This window comes from Aethina tumida, chromosome 5 (genome assembly GCF_024364675.1).
Source record: "Aethina tumida isolate Nest 87 chromosome 5, icAetTumi1.1, whole genome shotgun sequence".
In the NCBI taxonomy this organism is placed as follows: Eukaryota; Metazoa; Arthropoda; class Insecta; order Coleoptera; family Nitidulidae; genus Aethina; species Aethina tumida.
Genome location: NC_065439.1, coordinates 24403490 through 24427857, shown reverse-complemented (window position 1 = coordinate 24427857; position 24368 = coordinate 24403490). Strand labels below are relative to the sequence as shown.

The following is a 24368-nucleotide window of genomic DNA, read 5'->3' as shown; positions in this document are numbered from 1 at the left end:
CGAAATTTGTTGATGAAAGAATGCGCCCGCCCAAAGCTCCCGCATAATAATAATACCGGGCATGTGGCTGGGAACGGTCATAACCGACTTTATTGAAATATCGGGTACGGGTAGAACGCCAGGAATTCGGACCGGTAAATCGGCATCTATATTCCAGAACCGATGATCTTTTTTGCGTCGCGGCGCCGGAACTATGCGGATCGGATCGGCAGCGAGCATTAATGAGGAAAGAATTAATTTATGCAGGCATTTCCGATCTGTGCCGGGCGTATTGAATTTCAGCGGTGGGTCGCCCCGCCCTTAATTAAGGGAATAAGAATTCCAGTTCGGTCCGCCACCGATGTATTTTCTACAATGTTTCAATGTGAATTCATCGGATTCCGTGATTGTGCATTAAACGATCGTCGTGAATCGGAGATAAAAATTTTCTTATTCATCTTCCGGCTTTCCCGTTCTCATTACGAAATAAAAGGCTGCCGGCCGCGAAAATAAAATTAATTCGTTCTCGATTGCATTAACATTTCAATCTTAAAATGCCGCCTCGGCGAGCGCTGCACGGCTGCTAGATAGCATCGGGAGTCAACTGCAAAGATCCATCAATAAAACCCATTACTCCAGATAATGGCCGTCTGAAATGCCGGAAGAATTGAACATAAAAAGCAGGAATGTACATTACTGATCAATTTCGGAGCAAATAGGAACTTACGGACCGGCCTTTATTCACGCCAGACGAATTCATATCGGGGATATTAATTAAATTCAAGACGGCATCGGCGGTTTTCTTTTGCATTGGGAGTGTGTTTATTGTTCGGTGCTCCTTCTCGCCCATTGTGGTAATGACCGTGCCAGATGACGACTGATTTATTACTTTCCGAATTCAATTTTTACCCGACCAATAACTTCGGAACAATCCATATCCAATGCTGGGTTTTATCCATACATTTTATGATTTCATTTAGTAATATTAAATTAATTTGTTTTGGAACATTCTCGTGTAACACATGTATGTAAATTTTGACTCCTATAAAGTAAAGTACTTATCGTTTCGAGTCTCAAATAAAAATCCAAGAGGCAATTCTGGACAACATATTTACTCCTCAATGTGTGCTTGAACGGAGTAATCTTGCCCATTATTTCTTCTAACTGTATACTTTGTTCTGGACACAACTGAAAAATATGTTCCACCTTTTTAGTCCTAAGCCCAAAAATGCCGGAGTAATACGGGCCAAAAAGCAACGGCGAATGGCAGTTGTAGGTCGTAATCTAGTGTGCCGTTAGTGCGATCGTCTATTTGCCGTCGGTCGTAAAGTGCGGAGTCCACGTCGGAAGTAGAAACGGCCACTGAAGGCTCTATTATATGTCCTTGCTGATATCGTCATTTTTTCTTTATCCTTTATCGTGGACCGGCACGGCACCGGTGTTCGAAGTCACATCTCCAGGGATGCGCCAAAGGTAGGTTTATGCTCCACCACAAAAGGAAAAATCGTACTCGGTTCAAGTGAAATAATGTAATCCTAATAAGAGGCTCAAGGATACAGGCAGGAATAAAAACAAACCGTCACAGACGAGATTAAAGGACTGATGTTTAAGGCGCCTTGTAAGTTATCCTATTCAATTTTCCGTCTTGATAAACTATTTTATACGTTGGCTTTTTATTACTGAACTAAGTAAATGCAAAGGAATAAAAAGTATTATAAGTTATTATGTTGGTGATAATTCTAAACGGGCTAATTACATTAAGGGATTCTTTTATCAATATCCTGCACCTGTATGAATTCAAGTACTTATTTTAATTAGTTAAGTAAGTACTTATCTAGAGTTTTTCAATGACATCAGTGGCAGAAAAACGTATCAAAGTCACGTGACATTTAAATCATGTGTATACTCCAAGGATTTTGTCATTTCTTATTTTCCTTTCATCTGACCTACTTTGTTTCCTCTTCACTTCCCTTCTTTTATCTTCCCTTCTCTTTTCTTCATTTCTCTTCTGTTGTTTTTTGTTTGCTTCGTTTCTCTTCTCTTCTTTCGTTCCACTTCTCTTCTCTTCTCTTCTCTTCTCTTCTCTTCTCTTCTCTTCTCTTCTCTTCTTTTCTCTTCTCTTCTCTTCTCTTCTCTTCTCTTCTCTTCTTTTATCTTTTATCTTCTTCTCTTCTCTTCCCTCCTCTTCTCTTTTCTTCTCTTCTCTTCTCTCTTCTTCTCTTCTCTCCTCTTCTCTTCTCTTCCTTCCTCTTCTCCCTTCTTCTCTCCTCTCTTCTCTTCTCCTCCTCTCCTCTTCTCCCTTCTTCCCTCCTCTTCTCTTCCCTTCTCCTCTCTTCTCGTCTCCTCTCTTCTCTTCTCTTTCCTCTCTTCTTTTCTCTTCTCTTTTCTCCTCCCCGCTTTTCTTCTCTTCTCTTCCTTTCCTTTCTCCATCCCTTTCTTTCCTCTTCTCTCCTTTATCCTCTTCTCTTCTCTTCCTTTCTCTTCTCCACTCGCCTCTCCCCTCCTCTTCTCACTTCTCCTCTCCTCTTCTTTTCTCTTCTCTTCTCTTCTCTTTTCCTCTCCTCTTCTTCCTTCTCCTCCCCTCTTCTCTTCTCCTCTCTTCTCTTCTCTTCTTATCTCTTCTCTTTTTTCCTCTCCTCTTTTCTTCTCTTCTCTTCATTTCCTTTCTCCATCCCTTCCTTTCCTCTTCTCTCCTCTCTCCTCTTCTCTTCTCTTCTCCTCTTTTCCTTTCTTCTTTTCTCCTCCCTTCTTTTCTCTTCTGTTCTCTGTTCCTCTTTTCTCTCCTCTTCTATTCATTTCTTCTTTTCTACTCCCAACCTTCCGTTTCCTAATTTTTTGTGACTATGCACGCTATTTTTGTGTACGAAAATATAAAATTAATTTTATGTTCATGTGATTTTATTTTTACTCTATATATGACTGCGTGATATTTATATCAAAATGAATTTGTGACCGAATAAATGGTTAGTACAATTTAATTTTTTTAACATGTATCGGGACGATATATTATACATAATTCTACTATCAATTTTCTCTTGTTGATTTTGGAGTAATAAACGTTTACAATAACAATGAAATAATTCAGGTGAATAAATTTAAATGTTAAACATTAAATGCCGATATGTTTAAACTAAAAAAATGTCGTTACAAAATAAAACCGTTTAGCCGAAAATTTCAATTTAAATTTGTATATGAGTTTCCATAAAGGTTTCAATCAATAACGTTTATTTCAGTTTAAATGTATGTATAATTTAAAAATGAATTATAAATAAATTAGGCTTTTATACATGAGTATCTAAAATGTCATATTTTTTGAGTTGTGTACAGTATCGTGCTTTGTTCTTAAATGGAGCGGACCCCACACAATATATTTAACTCTCAATTAACCCAAAGTGTCCGCACAATAATTGTCCAAACATTCAGCCCCAACTAGGAGATAATACAGTGCTAATATCCATTTCTAGTTAAATTTCGCCATGTTCACCCGCAAAATTATGGCCATCGCAGTGGATGTGTCAGTTCCTCAATGATAAATCTTGTTTATACCGTGCACAGTTCAGCGAGCACCTAATGTTACACGACATGACTTATTGCCCGGATTCTATAAAGACACCGCATCATCTCGCTGAAAGTCGCATTGTTTACCCATCCGCAGGGCAAATAATTAACTCCAGTGAAGTGGTGCACGAGCGTTGCCCCTTCCAGGCCCGCCTTAACGAGTTGTAATATCCGCGAAGAAACGAGAGCACACACACTGCCTAAGCGTCATTAAATTTAGATGAAACGCGACCGCAGAACTGTGCTCAAAAATTATTATATTGTCGGGGTTGCGTCTAATGAGGTACCCGTGTAAACAAACTGAGGACGGGGCGGGAATTCACATCCGAAATTAGCGTCACCGATTCACTTCGTCAATAACTGAATAATGTAATTTCGCGAGATTTCGCTGCTCCGTAATCAAAAAAGCATCAAATTCGCGACGAGATTCTCCTAAATAAATGTGATTTAGAAGCTGCTCATTTTGAGTAGTCCTTTAGCGTGTAGCGAATCTAATTATACGCATACCGGGGCCTGAAAATTCTGTAAGAAGGCTTTTAATGTAATAAGGCCGTAAACGATGCTGCAGAAATATCCACTTTGCAGCGTCCTGGAAACGTTAAACCAAACTAATTGGATATACATCATAAAACGGGACATATAAGCAAATAAACTATTTTAATACAGCTGACGGACGAGTGGGTTTAGTGCAAATCTAGTGTTAAATTTCATTATTTGTTGGACCATCGAAATGCGATTTGTTTTATTCCGAATTATGCGACCAAAACCACTCGTTATCCGTGGCTCCATGCGAAATCAATTAGTATCCGGCTAAATATTTACAACATGCTAAAATACAAATTCAACCAGCCCCGATCTAAAACCCAAAATCCGATTAGGGTTACTAAATTCCTAGTTTATTGATTGCGCTGAAAAACACTCTTTTGTAATTTGTGGCACGTATGGAACGGTTCGCTTGAAATGTGTGTTTCGATTTAATGGTTTTCACTTTTATTAATGTGCATAACTTTTCTTTTTGTGTGCGCCCTTTTGCTTTAATTAAATTGAATCTTTTGTTACCTGTGAATTAGGTTTTCATTGTGGCGCATCCACCACAATTTTAATTCGAGTAAAAAGAGCTTATTTCGAGTTGATTTAATAAATAATAATTTTGTATATTTAAACCAATGAATCGTTAATTCCATTTAAATTTTGTATTGAAATGACAATGAACATTTAACATTTAACTATGTATACTTTCGTTTGAATAAATATTGAAGTTGGACATAAATATAAAATAAACAATTCAATTTTCTTTTATACAACGGATGGAAAATTTTAATTTTAATTTAATTTGAAATTAATTTTCATAAAGGTTTTCATAAATAATATTTTACATTTTAGTTTGAAAATAAAATAAGTAAGAATTATTATATTAAAATGTCTTTTAATAGTAAATAAATATATAAATATATCCATTTTCTCTGTGCACTTATTACAGAAATGCCTTTATCCTGTGCATTAAAATTTTTTACTCATAAGCATTAAATTAGATCAAAATCAAAAAATACATTAATATAGGAATATAAATAACTATTTTGTTTTCTTATTTTATTTCTAAATGTTCTTAGCTTTTTTTAACAAAAGTTTCTGACTAATTGATTTTAATTCTTTATAATTCATTTATAAAAAGTATATTTTATAGTGATTCTTAAAAAACTATTTTAAAAAATAATAACAATTTAATAATTTTCTTATTAATCTTAGTTCATTCTTTATATTTCTGTAGATTATTTGCTGCTACAATTAAATATTGTTTGAAAATATTTTATTAATATCATATCTTTTTTTGATTTGGATTAATTATATAAATATTTTTTATTTATCCTAAAATTACAGGAAAATATGTACTTTTAAGTAAGTAAGTATGAATTATGATATTAAAATGACTTATAAAGTAAATAAATATATAAAAAAAAATCATTTTTATAAGCTGATTTATTTTTTCTGTGCATTTATTGCACAAATGTTTGTCCTTTGTTTTAAAATATTTTATATTCATTTTTATTAGCCATAACTATTAAATTAAGTGAAAATCAAAAAAATCATTAATAGAGGGAAATAAATAAAAAAAATTTTCTTATATTATTTCTAAATTTTCTTTTTATTTAACAAAAGTTTATGAATAATTGTATTTAATTCTTTATAATTTATTTATAAAAATGTATTTTACAATGATTCTTTAAAAACTAATTTAAAATATTGTACAATTTAGTAATCTTTTTATTAATTTTAGTTCTATAGATTATTTTCTACTACAATTAAATATTGTTTGAAAATATTTGATGAATATCATTTTTTTTTGCTTTGGATTAATTATTTAAATATTTTTTATTTTTCATAAAATTACAAGAAAATATATATTTTAAAGTAAGTAACTATAAATTATGATATTAAAGTGTATTTTAGAGTAAATAAGTATATAAAAAAATTAAAATGTATTTACTTTGTGTCAAAATTTTTTATATATATTTTTATTAGCCATAACTATTAAATTAAGTCAAAATCAAAAAAATCGTTATTAGAGGGAAATAAATAAAAATTTTTTCTTATATTATTTCTAAATTTTCTTTTTATTTAACAAAAGTTTCTGAATAATTGTATTTAATTCTTTATAATTTATAAAAATATATTTTATAATACTTTTTAAAAAAATTAATTTATTTATAAAAATATATTTTATAATACTTTTTAAAAAAATTAATTTAAAAAATTATATCTATCACATTTATTAATTCCTTTGTTAATTTTATTTTATTCTTCTTCTTCTTCTTTGTGTTATTTTTTTAAATACTTTTTTCTCATAAAAACACAGGAAAATAGGTAATTTTAAATAATAATTAAACTAAATACTTTTTTATTATTTTTCAGTTCGAAAAACTTGAAAACAAAAATGATTAACTGGTCAATTCAAATGTCAAAGACAATACAATATTATCGTCAACAAAAATTAATTTTATTAATAAAGATTGAAAATTAAATAAAGTAAGTTTGTTTAAATTGCAATATTTTGCATTATGTTATTTAATTATATCTCATTAACATTTTCAATTGGGAATCAAACCAGAAAATTAGATAATTGTTATAATCTGCATATAAAACACCCCTATTTTTGAACAATTTTCTGAAATAAAACCCGAGTAAAAGAACGTAACTGGAATAAAATTTAATTTACTGTACTAGCACTACAAGGGCCAATCTTAATCTTTCCCTTTTGTCTTCGTGGATGGATTTAGAGACACGTTGATCAAACGTGTACTCCGTAGTCGTATAGAGGCCACGGCTGATTACCCAGATCGACCCCGACTAATAGAAAACATAAATTCATCCGTTCAATGAGCCATGAAGGCATTTCAATGCGAACCGTAATTTTAAGCTAGTCGACCAGTTATGAATATCCGATATCAGTTCCGAACAGACGACGACACATCGGAGCTCTAGCCACATTGAAAATCACCATAAAATGTTGTTCAGTGAACCGACCGTCGCCAACGTTCGCAGGGACCGGAATGTTTTCTGAAAACCTGTGACAATCTGAGCGGAAAGGTGGTCCCACACACACACACACCCTCCAGAAGAATTATGTACGATCTGAGAATGTGAACGGCTGATAAATAACCCCATCGAACACGTTCACATTCACATTACCGGGACTCCTTATCAGCCGCACACAACACTGCGAAACCGTTCATATTCCAACGCCCCAGCCCCCATTTTTATATGAAGTGTGTTTCAGTTTTAAGGTTCTTATGTTCCGCATTCTCTGCACTCAGATGCACTGGTTTTAGCCGTTCGCGCAGGCCCGTCGCTTCGTTATTTATTGTGTTAATGTCGTTAAAAGGCTCTTTGTTCGCGGCTCCATGCCAAGAATCGAATTGTTCCTCTGAAGATGATGATGCACTAACGAGATTGAATTTAATATCGTGCACACAAAAGACGAGCTGTCAGGCACAAGTTCTCAAGTTTCCTCCTTTTTTTATGTTGAGTTAGTTTTGTGACTTGAACCTCTTTTCAAAATGCATGTCTTATGGCATAATCATTTGTCTGAACAGCAATGAAAGTAATTTTTTAAGTCACTTGTATAATTTGTTTTAATTAGAATCTGAAATAAAATTAAATTAGTTTTTATGTACATTTGTATGTTTTAGGTTTAGAAATAACAAAACAAATTTTACTTATTCTAAATAATGTTTTTTTTTTTTGTCTCAATTATTCTAAATAATATCAATGATGGGGAAAATCTTTAAGTCATTGTCTTTTAATTCATTTTCAATAGTATTTTTGTTTATAGTAGGCTTTAGAAATATTTTTATAATTAATTAATATATTTTTTAATAAAAATTATATTTCATTTAAAAATAGATTTATCATATAAATTACCACATACATAAACAACAAGGAGAGTAAGGTAAATTTTTAATTCACTTGTATGACTGTTTAATTTGTTTTAAATAGATTCAGAAATAAAATTAAATTAGTTTTTTATGTACATTTGTATGTTTTGGGTTTAGAAATAAAAAAAAATTACTTATTCTAAATAATGTTTTTTTTTTTCTCATTTATACTAAATAATATTAATGATGGAAAAAATCATTAAATCATTGTCTTTTAATTCATTTTCAATAGTATTTTTGTTTATATTAGACTTTATAAATATTTTTATAATTAATTAATATATTTTTTAATAAAAATTTTATTTCATTTAAAAATAGATTTATCATGTAAGTTACCACATAAACAGCAATGAGAGTAAGATATTCATTCAAGTATTTTTTTAAGTCACTTATATGACTGTATAATTTGTTTTAAATAGAATCAGAAATAAAATTAAATTAGTTTTTTATGTACATTTGTATGTTTTAGGTTTAAAAATAAAAAAAAATTACTTATTCTAAATAATGTTTTTTTTATATCATTTATTCTAAATAATATCAATGATGGGGAAAATCTTTAAATCATTGTCTTTTAATTCATTTTCAATAGTATTTTTGTTTATATTAGACTTTAGAAATATTTTTATAATCAATTAATATATTTTTTAATGAAAATTATATTTCATTTAAAAATAGATTTATCATATAAATTACCACATAAACATCAATGAAAGTAGGATATTCATTCAAGTAATTTTTTAAGTCACTTATATGACTGTATAATTTGTTTTAAATAGAATCAGAAATAAAATTAAATTAGTTTTTTATGTACATTTGTATGTTTTAGGTTTAAAAATAAAAAAAAATTACTTATTCTAAATAATGTTTTTTTTATATCATTTATTCTAAATAATATCAATGATGGGGAAAATCTTTAAATCATTGTCTTTTAATTCATTTTCAATAGTATTTTTGTTTATATTAGACTTTAGAAATATTTTTATAATCAATTAATATATTTTTTAATGAAAATTATATTTCATTTAAAAATAGATTTATCATATAAATTACCACATAAACATCAATGAAAGTAGGATATTCATTCAAGTAATTTTTTAAGTCACTTGTATGACTGTGTAATTTGTTCTAAATAGAATCAGAAATAAAATTAAATTAGTTTTTTATGTACATTTGTATGTTTTAAGTTTAGAAATAACAAAAAAAATTACTTATTCTAAATAATGTTTTTTTTGTATCATTTATTCTAAATAATATCAATGATGGGGAAATTAATTAAGTCACTGTCTTTTAATTCATTTTCAATAGTATTTTTGTTTTTATTAGACTGTAGAAATATTTTTATAATTAATTAATATATTTTTTAATAAAAAACATATTTCATTTAAAAATAGATTTATCATATAAAATACCACATAAACGGCAATGAAAGTAAGATATTCATTCAAGTAATTTTTTAAGTCACTTGTAAAACTGTGTAATTTGTTTTAAATAGAATCAGAAATAAAATTAAATTAGTTTTTTATATACATTTGTATTTTTAGGTTTAGAAATAACAACAACAAAATTTTTACTTATTCTAAATGATGTTTTTTTTGCCTCATTTATTCTAAATAATATCAATGATGGAGAAAATCATTGTCATTGTCAATAGTTTTTTTGTTTATATTAGACTTTAGAACTATTTTTTAATTAATTGATATATTTAATTTATTTAATAAAAATTATATTTTATTTAAAAATAGATTTATCATATAAATTTATACATTAATTTTGTATTTTTAGATTTTGAAGTGAATGAATCTGTATTATAAATAAAGATTGTATTATGTAAGTTTGAAAGCATGTTGATTTAAGTTGCGAGTTATTTTGATTTAAGTAATAAATTTTTATTTTTTTTGTTTAATTCTGAATGACTGGAACTACGATTTAAATATTGGAATTTGGATTTGAATCATGATATTTTCGTCAAAGTTATTCTAAATAATATCAAATGTAGAAAAAGAAATTCAATTTATTTTTATTAATATTTTTTTAGGTTTATAAATATTTTTATAATTAATTAATATAATTTTCCAATGAAAAATATTAATTAACAAGAATATGAATTTAAAAGAGGTATTAGAGTTACAAAATAGGTCAAATTTGGAAATAATTCTAAAATATGTGTGTGTATACTAAACGTATTCCATCCAGAAACTGGAAAATACTGGTGCTTTTATTTCTCAGTAAATGTCTTAAATAAAATTATAGTAAATCGATCCTAATCACACGAAATAGAACACTCGAATGTGTGAATTTGAAACTTAATTATGGACGAGCTGTTAGTTACTTAAATCAGTAGAGACGAGCCTATATGATTACCCCCACGTATTTATCTTTGATGTATTCATCTAATTAAGACTTCGTGTGCTTATTCGAATGCTAAACCATCAGTAATCCACTTAAATCACCGTATGTGTTTAGTTGCGATGTGTACAAATATTTAAGCGGGTTGCCTGCCATTAGTACCTAACTGAAACCCGGTAAATAACTCCAGTCATTTATCTTCTCGTACAAAAACTGTTAATTGAACTTTTCCAATTTGTTCCGTTCAAATTTTAAGGCAATTAAAAACCCACAAAGTAAAAAACAATCTATTAATTTATTAAAGGCAAGGTGGTTGGTTTTTTTCCCGGTTCTACTGAGAACGAGTTTTGTCAATTAGCCCAGTTAATCAGTTCCGTTCTAAAAACTTTGATTAAATCCAGCGTACCTCAACAGGAAGCCGGGGTCTATTCATTTAAGTAAGTAACCAAGATTTCGTACACACAGAAAGTGCATTTTCTGTGAAATAACTTTGGTAATTTGAGTTAACTTCAAAGTGTAATTAATCGTGGGGAAACGTCTTTATTGTAAACAATGTGCATGCTTCGAAAATTCATACATATAAGTGGATCCTGTTACCATTAGTTATAATATTTAGCGACGTCACCAGCTTAGAAACGATATTCTATGAACAAAAGCCTTTAGCACACACTCAATGGTTCGTTTAAAATTAGGTTTTTCCTGGCAGCAAAGAATTTCATTTATTTATCTATGGTTTCGGACGCGGAGCCTTTTAATACATTAAGCTTTGAATCATTTATATTAGTTTTAGTCCTCATGGCGTGGATTTCATTCTCTCCGGTTAAATCTGCACAAACAGTTTGAGAAGGGTAGCAGACGTGGTTAAAATTTCAGCGATCCCTTTAACCCGTTTTATTGTAAATACTGTTTGAAGGAAACCGTTCAGTGCCACAACATTCGATCAAAACGTTAAAACAAAATGTTACTCCCTTAACAAGAACCCACCAACTGATCTTGATTGTAAAATTACTTTAATACCCCGTGTTTAGTAACCATTTCTATTCTTGGAACTTAATCGAAAAAATCGTGGCTTAATTGATGCATTCGTGTTTTATTTTAAGGACGTAATCGATCATTGTGTCCCCAACACGCACAATAATTCGACACGCGTGCCCTAAATAAAGAAATATAAATCAGCTGTTAATTCTTTTATTGGGTATGGACAGAAAGTCGCATTGGCCGTTGATGTATAAAAAGTGTATTACCCGGTGTGAGTAATGGGCCCATTTTGATTTATTAAGTTAATAAAATATAAATGTGTTTCGTTTTGTGTTCTGTCATTACTGAAGATAATTTTGCGTTTTATAAATCATTACGTTTATATTTATTTAATATAACTGATCGCATAAAATTAAGCTTATTTTAGAACTATGTTAAATGAAAAATTAAAATTGTATTGATAGAATTGTACACAAATAATCGACGTACACAAGGCGTATAAAAATGAGTGGTTAAATTAATATTTTGGTCGAAATTAATTAATATGCATACCCTTTTTTCGATCAATTTACAAAATATACTTAATGGTTCGTGTTCTACAAAAATAACACGGACTGTCACATTTATTTGCCTCTCTTGCGTGGACGAAACAGCTGATAACATGACAATAACGTGAAATGTAGGACCGAGGCTCAAAGGATATTATATCCTTATTGTTTGTCCGTTCCGAAAACAATTGACAGATATCGATGACAACACACATAAAATCCAATAGCATCAGATTTTTATATAAAACACAACCGGTGCACAATATACTATAACTAAATTATTGCTGGTCTATTTATAACGTGGACGTATTATTTATGTGCGTTGCTGGATCAACTTGATGGATGCATTCTATTTTCCTGTCATTTTTATCTGTTCACTCCGCCAAACATTCATTTTATATGAAGACTGTTTATGTTGAACAAAAACTCACGTCTTGTCATTACAATCGATTATGGTAATTCCTTAAAAAGGAAAACGAATATTTTACCATAAGAAAACGTCGTTAAAAAATAAATTACAAAGTTCATATCGAGGCAATTGTTCGTGTCTAACCAATAGACTGGAAACCAACAAACTTCTGCACGACAGTTCAACGTTTTAGACCCGGGTCGAGGTAAATAGATTTTTCGATGCATGGTTCAAGTATTTTTATGTGTTTCGCAAACATCCAATAAAATTTTGCCACTAGTTAAACCGCACGAACCCAAAGTCTAAATTAATACGTAATAAGAATGTTTCAATTGTAGTTTTTCAAAAACACGTACGTATATAGATGAGTTGTGTTAAAATTCATGCCGCAGGTTATAATTGATTACGACCGAGTGAAGCCGAGTTTTAATTAGAGAATGTGTACTCGATTATCCTCAGAAAAAATCAGTTATTTATCCACAAATCCTCATATCACTGAGTATTAGAGTCTGATCTGTTTTATATTCGTTTCGGACAAATATTTGCTCAACATCAAAATTACATTTCGAATACTAAAACATGGAAGATTGATTTATTAGACGAATTGTATTTTTATATATTTTTTTTCGTGTATGAATGTAATGTTGTAATGGAAAATAAGGGTTAAAATTTAAATTTATGAGTATAGTGGTATCGTATGGTCATGTTTTTTTAACAAAGATAAGGCATGCATTATACATTTTTTTAATTATCATTAATTTATTGCTTTATTCATTATACAAGGTGTCAAATTTCTGCATATTTTAGTAATTATAATATGCATTTCATGCATTTAATTCTGTGGAATTTAAATTTTGTTTGTATAAAGTGTCGGGATTAAAACTGCACGAAACAATGTTTCAAAGAGTTATACGTTTAATTTGTTAATTTTGTATAGTTTCACTAAAATTTTAGACAAAGATTAGACTCTGATCCCTAAGGGAAGAGCTTTCTGGGAAGTTTCGTTAGAATGTAAGATAAAAATTAGTTAAATGAGCTGACAATTCGCAATGTAGTGAATAAATTTGTAAAATAACAGAATGTCACATTCAATAATATATATATATATATATATATATATATATATATATATATATATATATATATATATATATATATATATATATATATAAAAATGTCCTTTACAATTTTTTTCAAATTTTGAGAAAAAAAGGTATTACAGATCTTTACCAGATTAGAGATAACAATTTTTAGAATATATTGTTTTCTGTTATCTTTATTTCTATATCTTTTAATTATTGATTAAAATTAAATTAATAAAAGTTTACGCGGTTAATTCCACTTTAAATAAGTCATGCTATATATTTTTGATCATTTTTAGAAATATGTATTATCTAATCAGAATATTAAAAAATATTCAAAAAAGAAATGTAATTTTATTTTGATTAGGTATATATAATATTTTTATATTAAATCAATTACATATTAGTGTTATTAAAAAATGTATATGATCCACTTTTAAACACTTTTCTATTACTGATTAAAATTGAATTATTAATAAAAGTTTAGGGGGTTAGTTCCATCTTAATTGAGACACATTGTATATTTTTGATTATTTAAAAATAATAATGACTACTTAAAATATTAAGATACATTAAAAAACAACGTAATTTTATTTTTCCTTAACTCTAATTTATTTTTTATGAATATTTATAATTTATATATAATAATTTTTTATATTATTCAATTCTGGAAATAACTATTTTTAAAATAAAAAATTTAATATTCAGAACTATTATTCATTAAAATTGAATTATTAATAAAAGTTTATGAGATTAATTCCATCTTAATTGAGCCACACTGTATATTTTTGATAATTTTTAAGAAAATTTTAATTAACTATTTAAAATATTAAGAAACACCGATCATATATTTATTCAATTTTATTTTTGAAATAATTATTTTTAAATTAATAAAAGTTTATGAGATTAATTCCATCTTAATTGAAACACACTGTATATTTTTGATAGTTTTTAAGAAAATTTTAATAACTATTTAAAATATTAAGAAACATTAAAAAATAACGTAATTTTATTTTTGCTTAACTATAATTTATTTTTTATGAAAATGAATATTTATAATTTATATATAATAATTTTATATATTATACTGGTAATATATTTTTTCAATTTTATTATTTAATATTCTGAAGTATTATTCATTAAAATTGAATTATTAATATAAGTTTAGGAGATTAGTTCCATTTTAATTGAGCCTGTATACTTTTAATAATTTTTAAGAAATAACTATTTAAAATATTAAAAAATATTAAAAAATAACGTTTTTAATTTTGCTTAACTATAATTTATTTTTTATGAGAATGAATATTTATAATTTATATATAATAATTTTATATATTATACTGATAATATATTTATTCAATTTTATTTTTAAAATAATCATTTTTAAAATAATAATGTTTAATATTTTGAATTATTATTCATTAAAATTGAATTATTAATAAAAGTTTATGAGATTAGTTCCATTTTAATTGAGCCACCCTGTATATTTTTGATTGATAAGTTTTAAGAAAATTTTAATTAACTATTTAAAATATTAAGAAACATTAAAAAATAACGTAATTTTATTGTTGCTTAACTATTAACTATTTTTAAAATGATATTGCTTAATTGAATTACTAATAAAAGTTTGGTGGTTACTTGTGACCTTATATTTTTGATAATTAAAAAAAAATTATAACTATTTAAAATATTATATTATATTTAACTGTAATATATTTTTTATATATAATAATTATTTATATTAAGCCAATAATATATTTATTTTTAAAATAATATTGTTTAATATTCATCAAAATTGACTCATTAATAAAAGTTTAAGGACATAATCTTAAATGTCTTAAATGTACCACACGGTATAATTTTAGAATACCTCATTTTTTTTTGGAAATAAATGTATATTTTAAATATAGTAACTTTTTATATTAAGACCAAAAACATATTTATTTATATATTTAATTATATACACGTCAACTAATTTTAAAATAATATTGTGTACTCTTTTGTACTTTTTATTATTCCTTAAAATGAAAGTTCACGAGTTGGTTCCAACTTAAATAAGTTACATAGTCAAAATATCAAAAAACAATTATTTTCTATAATTTATTTTTTATGAGAATGAATATTTATATTTTATATACAATAATTTTTTATACAAAACCCGTCATATATTAATTAATATTAAAATAGTAATAATAATCATGAACCAGTTTTGCAATAATATTGTGCATTTTCCAGTGAGATTTTTCGTCTCTGTGCAAGAAAATTTCCATTCCAAAGCGGTGTTTACGTTTCAATTTAGGCGAACGTCGACCATATGCACTTTTCACGTGTATTTTCGTTTCGGCTGAAGCGATCACGTAGCCCGGTCTGGGCTCAAAAAAGAAACGCATTATACAGATTGGCAACGCTATCCGACGAATGGATTTAATCCGATATGAAAAATTACATTTGCCGAGTGTCACGGGGGGGCTTTACTCGATTTCGTATTTGAACAGTTTCGCCGGAGCTTAACTCCATTATTCCTGGTCCTGCGTTCGGCCACTTCATAAATATTCATTGACACTTTTTTTTTTTTTCGTTCATTTTCGCGAGCCGCCACTCAAAATGATGTTTTTCCACTGTTTCTCCGTCTGTTTGTTTTTACGCACATCTCGCGAATATTTCGTTATCGAGATTATGGCTGTGACGTGTTCTTTTTTTTTTGCGACGGGCCCGCTTCACTAAATTACGTTAATTCGGCCGTGTGACGTGGTATCAAAGCAGAAGCGACGAATGAGATCTTGTCTGTGTCGGGATTAATTTTTCAGTGATATTTGAGCCAATATGTTATTAGAAAATGTACTTTTGTTTTAAGTATACGTTATTAAAATTATGTTAAAGAATTTTTAATATTTACAAGGACAAATTTATTTTAGTTAAATAAGTAAATAAATTTATACTGAAAAAATTATGAACAATTCAATGTTTACGTTTATTAAAACTATTGTTTATTGAAAAACAAAGTTCGTTATTTAAAAAATATATTTTTTAATATATGCTTCCATTTTATTTATTTTTGCTACAACAAATATTGCTGTGAAATTCCATGAATTCTATTTATTCCAAAAGCTGAAAGTTTTTAACATATATACTAAACAAATTGTTTGAATTATGAACACAATTTGTTTTTTATTTTAATCCATATTTCAATTAATGTTTTGAAATTAATTCAATATTAAAATTCGAATATTTATTACAATTAAATGTCTAGACTAAAAGAAATTAAAATATAAATGTGACAAATGTCTAAAAATTCTCCTGAAAAATATTTGTCAAGATTGTTGTATTTTTTCCAAATATATTTAATATGAACCAATAATGGTCTGTTATTACAATTTTTTATATACATTATATAACAAATAAAATTAGTACAACATACTTGAAACATTTCTTTTTAGAAATATTAGTAGTAAATTATCAACACAATTTTAAAATTAGTTTTTACAAAAATTTTAGATGTTTTAAAATCCTAATATTAATTAATATTAAAAAAAATATAATTTTATTTTTGTTTAACTATTATTTATTTTTATGACAATATTATTTATTTATTTTATATATAAAAATTTTAAATTTTAATATTTTTTAATATTGAGCCATACTATGTATTTTTGATAATTTTTAAAAATGTTTAATAACTATAATATTAAGAAACAATAAAAAATAACATAATTTTATATTTATCCAACTAAAATTAATTTTTTATGGAATGAATATATTTTATAAAAATAATTATTTATATTTTATACATAAAACTTTATATTAATAAAAAACATACTTATTTAAATATTTTTTATATACAGAGGAACTAATTTTATAATAATAATGTGTAGTCTAAGACTATTATTAATTCAAAATGAATTATTAATTATTATTACAACGTAATTATTTCTAAAAAATATTTAGGCTAAAAAAATAATATATTTGAAAAATTCTTCTGAAAGAAATTTGACAAGATTGTTGTAATATATTAATATGAATTAATAATGGAATATTTATAAAAACTATATAAAACTTTTTATATTAATAAAAATCATATTTATTGATATATTTCTTATAAACAGAGGAACAAATTTTATAATAATAATGTGGTCTTTTGGATTGTTAATAATTAAAAATGAAATATTAATTATTATAATTACAATTTCTAAAAAATATTTAGACTAAAAAATAATATATTTAAAAAATTCTTCTGAAAGAAATTTGACAAGATTATTGTAATATATTAATATGAATTAATAATGGATTATTTCTAAAAACTATATAAAACTTTTTATATTAATAAAAATGTAATTATTTCTAAAAAATATTTAGACTAAAAAATAATATATTTGGAAAATTCTTCAGAAAGATTGTAAAGCATACTTGAAACATTTAAAATTGAAAATAATTTATCAACACTATTTTAGTTTTAATAAAAGTTTTACATGTTTTAAAATCTAATAATAATTTATTTTATATTTTAATTGTAGTTTAATTAATAATAGTTAATTAATAGTTTTATTACATAATTATAACAACGTAAACAAGGATTGTGTGGTGTGAGAAAAATTAATTAAATTGTTTTAATAATGAACAAATTGTTTTTCATAAGAAAAGTATTATTAATAAATCTTTTGAAACTTATTAGAAATTAATTTTTTCATAAGAAATTTAAAATATAAATAATGTATTTGGAAAGTCTTCTTCTGAAAGAGTAAAAGATATAATTGAATCATTTATCTTCTATAACTATTGTTAGTAAATTATTAACATAATTTTAATGCGAGTTTTAATAAAAAGTTTAAGTGTTTCAAAAACTTAATAATAATTATCTTTAGTTTATAATTATGTAAATAAAAATTGTGTAATTTGTAAAATTAAATTAAAATTAATTACATTATCTTAATTGTTTTAATAACATACATACAAAAATGTACTGAAGAATTTTGAATATTTTATAACTCAATAATAATTATTTTTTTTATTTTAATAATAATTTAACCAAATAAATACAATAATTTAAATAACTGTATTATGAATAAAATTAATTATAAACTCTTAATTAAAATGTAAAACAAATATCCAACATTTGTGTATGTATTATACATATGTATGTAATTATTGTGATTAAAAATATTATTTCACTGTAGAGCACATATACATTTTAAATGTAAAAAACAAAAAACTTTTTTAATTAATATCACGTTCTAAGAAATGTAAATAAAAATAATTGTCGTTAAATTTCATAAATTTCGAATGGTGGTTTTATTTTAAAAATTTATATGTGTTTTTTGTACCGTCGTACAAAATTTTTCAATTTTAATAAAACCATCGCAGCAGCCCCGAACTTCATTACACAAAATAGCTTGCAGCTGATCGTCGCGTTATAATTAAATAGTGCCGGGCGATATTATGCGATCGCCTCGCCACCCCCACACCCCGGACCATCATACTCTCACGATCGAGATCCTCATTTCGAGCGATAATATATTTCGTTGCGTCCGTTGTTCCCGTGAACCAATTGCCGGCTGAGGGTATATCGGACATTCCTCAGCCTTCAGCCGCCCGGAATTCAACTGCTGAACTGAATTAAAAGGGCGAGGAGGCGCGGGGGTGGCGGGTTAAAAATGCGTGAGGAATTTGCAGACGTCGATGTCTTCGTGCCCTCTCACACCGCCCCGCTCCCATCCGCTCCACGTCGGAGGGATAATGATTTCCGTACTTGTACTTGCTGAGTGCTCCGGCTGTAATTTTATACCGAAATGAAAGGTCGGGGGTTAAATGGGATTGTAAATGGATTAGGGCACGACGACTGTAATGGGTTAACGTCATCGATGTGCAAGTCATTTTTATTTGTTACAATGTAATGGAGAATTTTCAATGTCCAGCCGTAAAATAAACAGCTCGTATTGTACTTTTACTATCTACAATAACAAGGTATGGTGTGACAATATAAACGGACCCCTGTTTAACAACGCACCGTAAAATATGCAGCCAGTCGCGGGGAGGTACTGAATTAAATCCATACGCGCCGACGAGTTGAAATAATAAAACAGCTAGCGTTTAGAAACACAATAACATTTTGTGCCGTATGGCGGGGCCCTTTGGTGGAACGTAGTAATATTCAAAATTTAGTCGACGTATCACCCCAATGCCGCTCACACACACACCTCTATTAGTAGGTAGCTAGTTTTGGGAAAATGGGCCCATTAGCCGGTGTGTTAAGGCTCCCATGCTGAGCCTGCCGGAAAAAGGTCGTTGAGATCTAATCGTGTACCGGAGAATGGTGGAGCCGGGTATATCACTCCTCCGTGTTCCACTCCGGAGTTTTAGACCTTTCTTTAAACTGACGTGTGATTCGATACCGTGAAATTTTATACTTCATACTCTTTTTTTAGAATTTTTATTTTACTGCACATTAAGTATGTTTGACAAAAAAATATTATAAGCACTTAAAGCAAAAAATATAGTACAACAAATGTTATCGACATAAAATAAATTAATTCAATATTTACAATATACAATATAATTATTTATCTATATTTATATTGAATAAATAATGTAAAAAATATTATTTTATGATAAATAATAAAATATTTAAATAAATAACCAAAGCAAAAAAAGAATACTAATAAAATTTAGGAAAATTCATAATTAAAATAAAATTTATTATACACATTTTTTTCATATTTAAAGATATAACAAAGACCATAGTAGTGGTTATCATTAAAGCAACTTTTTAAAATATTAAATATTTTATTTAATGTGAACTGTTCAAATAATAATAATTCACTATTCTTGTTTTATACAGTATTATAAAAGATTATAGTATATTCTTAATCTATAAAATGGAATAAAGAATATAAGATGGATATAAATATGCAACTTTAATTTTGAATGGGATTTTTGATGTTTAAATCTGTATTATTTAATTTAACATTTAAATATTAAAATATTTTGGTTTTTTAATTTTGGCATAGACATGACCATTTTCTGACTATACGACACGTTTATATTCCTTCAATCTTTCTTGAATTTGTAAAATCTTTAAGTCGAATTTAGTTATAAACGTGATGCCTCATATTTTCTATAGGGTTGACGTCTGGAAATTGAGATGAGCAAAACAAAACATCGTTTCTCTGATCTTTTAATCAATCCGTCACAAGACAATCATTTCTTCACTATATGGAAGTAAACTGTTGTTTAATATATCCCTGTACATACATCAGTCTACACTACAAGAATTGAAGCTTCCCCAAAACATAATTGAACCGCTACCACGTTTCACTTTGGGTCTAATAAACTATTTGTGTAGTTTTGTCATAGTAGAATGTTTAACATAAGCAAAACTATATTTTTTTATATATTAAATTTAGACTCGTCTCTAAAAACTCCATTCTTACTGTTCTTTGGTTCACTGAATGTAATCCTAAGTGAATCAAAATTGGACATTTTTAGTAGAAACTAAGGTTTTTCTCTTTCCTTCAGGATGGCTTTAATTTCAATCGGAGATAAGATTTTATTGGGTAGTTTCTCTAAATTTTAATAACACTATTAAACTTTTGGGCATCTCTTCTTATTTCTCTTGATTTTGGTAACGCAGTGTTTACAGTTTTACTTCGAACAATGATTAAATAATTATAATAAGCAATTCCAATAGTACAGCTGCTATCTTTAATATATACTAAATGGTATGGGGTGCTATTGCTCATGGAAGTAGTTCACTCTTAATCTTTATTAGAGGCGTTATCTTCGTTATCTTCAGGAAGTAGTGGAACCAAATATCTTCCGGCCCAGGGATCCAATATTTGAGCAATATAATGGTCCAATCCATGTTGCTAAGGTTAGTATAAATTTTTTTGAAGAGACCCATGTGAATCTGATACCATGGCTAGCCAGATCCCCCCACCTTTCACCCATAGAACATGTTTGGGATATGATGAGTACAAAGCTACTAAATTTACCCCAGTCCCCACGGACTTTGAAGCTTCTAAGACATGAAGTCCTCAAGAGGAAATAGACCAACTTCTTGAATCAATGATAGATTAGATAACATCGATAGATGAACACATAATTAACTAAATTTTTAAAAATAAAATTTTTGATATTTTGTTTCCAAATTTTACTCTTTTACTATTTGCTACAACATCCATGTTTTACCAAAACAATATTAAAGTTCCCTTCTTGGTGTTACAATTTGTCACTGTCATATTTTAATGTTATAAGATATTCTGTATTTATAGTAAAATTCAAGGGACAACTAACAATCCACTATTAGACAAAACTACATTACTCATGTAATATTACATAAATAAATGAGACACGTAAATAAACGTATAATTAGTAGAACAATTTTTACTTCAATTACATATGTATTACAAAGGCAAGATATATCAATATGGAATATTAAATAAATAATAAACCATTCAATTTCACAATACAATGATGGGTTATTATTTCATATCACTATGGCATATAAAATTATTATTTGTCACTAAATATCACATTGATTAAAAAAAAAAAACAAAATCATATAATTATACATTTTTTTTGCAATTTAACCATTCTACCATACCATACAGTGAGACATCTCAATTAATTTTTGTTCTTGTTCCAACACGAGAACATATTTATTTTACTTTTTTATGAATATTTTTTACAGCTATATTTGACATTAGTCTGGTCAATAAAAAAACTGAAACTTTTATTACAATTTTTTACTAATATTACCTCGTGAATTTGATCAGACTGGGACAAATTGGGATTTCCAGTTTTTTCTAATTATCTCCACATATATATTTATCGTAATTACATAAAAGGGTCATTTCACAACAAAGGTGGGCAATGAAACTCATATTTCTGTTTATCCACCAAAGCAATATGAAATACGGAGGATTTAGAAAAAACGAATGCGCGTTCATTAATAAGAATTAAACCGTCGCAAAATAAATCTGGGTCGTTTAAACTCGCCACCCCCGAAAAATCGCACAAATAAAATTATCACGTTATCTGGCCGATTTGGCACGGTAGATTACCCGTGCGGAATTACGGGCCACTTAAAAGTCGTCCCGAATGGGTCCTTATCAGTTTTTTAAAATGATCTTAATGCGTCAGGATGTTACTGGGCAATCGGTATATCTGGGAAGGGTTGGGGGGCGTTCTGTAATCCCGAATTGGCGGCGTGCCAAAAATAACTGAACCAGTATCGAACGGGAACGGGGTAACTTCAAAGTCTGCTGCATTGTTAGCGCCAGTTCCCCTTTAAAGCCACTTTCCTTCGCCACTGTTTCGCACCGCACAGTTGTTGCGAGTTTCGCTTGAGAGTTGAATTATTTGTTTGTCGCTTTTTTTTTAATGTATTTTCTTTCGTGGATTACGACAGTGTTTGTACATGTATTAATGCTTTTGCTGAACTTTAAGTGCTGGGGATTAGTACAACAAACTACGTAATAAACTGCATTTAAGGCCGCCAGCAAATGTTGTCTTACAAGTCTGTGTTGTAGTAAAATGTTGTTGGTAAATCACGGGTCAAAGTGAAATTAATGAACATGTAAACTAGCATTAGCGACTCCGTGCATTGCGAAGAAAGAAAAATAATGGGGTGAGCCTGGGGGTGGGAAAAGCTGACGGCGCAAAAACCTAACATGTTGAACGACGTTTCCATAATAATAAGCTTTGTCCCTAGGCGTACGCAGATTTACGTCGACACTGACAAATTATGCTAATTTTATCTAAATAATAAAGTTGTTTAAAAATATTTCACAACATGTTGTGTGTTATTTCATGGAGTCTGAACTACAGTTTTATATTTACCCATTTACGATATAAACAGCGAAAATTGACTGAATAATTAAAATTGTTGGATGCACAAACCCAATTAGTTATTTTAGTTGTTTCCTACAACAGTGTTACAACTTTTGCTGCATTGAATCCTTTGTTAAAGGCAGTTGGAAGCGGGCCAATAGTGAGTGAAAATTTGCATTTCCTCGTAATTTTATTATAAATGACCGAAATTGGATTATTATGAAAATCGCCTCTAACGAGCATTAAAATGTATTACGTACCTGGATGCGGAGCTCTTATGGGCGCACCTGATTGCAACATTCATTGGAAAATAGCCAGGCATAAAATAATAATGAAATACCCAAAGTAGGCTTTTAATAAAAAGTTATATTAAAATTTGACTGTAATAAAAGTAATGTTTTGCTTCGAAATTAATAAAATACTTCTGTAAGGTTGCTTAAGTTCTTTCATCCAATATTATTCTCGTATTCCTACATAAATTTATCATTGAATGAAACACAATATCGACTGAATTGATATATAACATTATCCACACTTCGCTCCCGCTGTATTATTTAATAAGAAACAAACCCCAATATCGATTCGTCTGAATCCCCAACAATTCCTTCAGTCGTTTAATTCCAGCGAACAAAGCGGCAAAACGGAGCGCACACGAGAGAAAACGGGCAATGCTAAGCTCCCGTAGCCGCCTCTAACCCAGATCCATGGACTGAGAAGGATCCGCGGCATCGGGGTCCAATAACTGGAAAGACCTCGGTGCCGGTCGTACAGTGGTGCATAAAAGTCGACCGAACAGATGATATATTGGGGGGAATTTTACGGGAAATGAAAATGCAAAGGTCACATAAAGTCCGCAGGGCTTGTAAAGTGTCCATTCGGCTTACGGGACTCCGGCACGAACGTGTCGGGCTGGGAATGCCCACATGTGCTGGATGCAGATTTATGGTTATTATATAGCTTGTACGTGCATAAAGCACGTGATATGAAGTAAAAGACAGGTAAATAAGGCGGAGACGGGAGTTGCATCCTAACAATGATGAGCTCATGAAGTTGGAATAATTCAATATATTTTTTACTTTGTAACAAGAGTCGACAAACAAGTACACGTATTATTTGTTTTAGGTATGTCAGCTTATATTTTATCCAGCTGGTAAGTTGAATCAATCTGCGCCAACTGCTATTACCAACATCTGTCTAACGGCAACTGCAA

At 28.4% G+C, this 24368-nt stretch overlaps 1 protein-coding gene across 10 annotated transcripts in view; it reads left to right on the top strand.

Annotated features, from left to right (window-relative positions):
* Window positions 1-24368, top strand: part of LOC109597654 (complexin) — a 326764-nt gene that overhangs the window by 210287 nt on the left and 92109 nt on the right. The window lies entirely within an intron of this gene.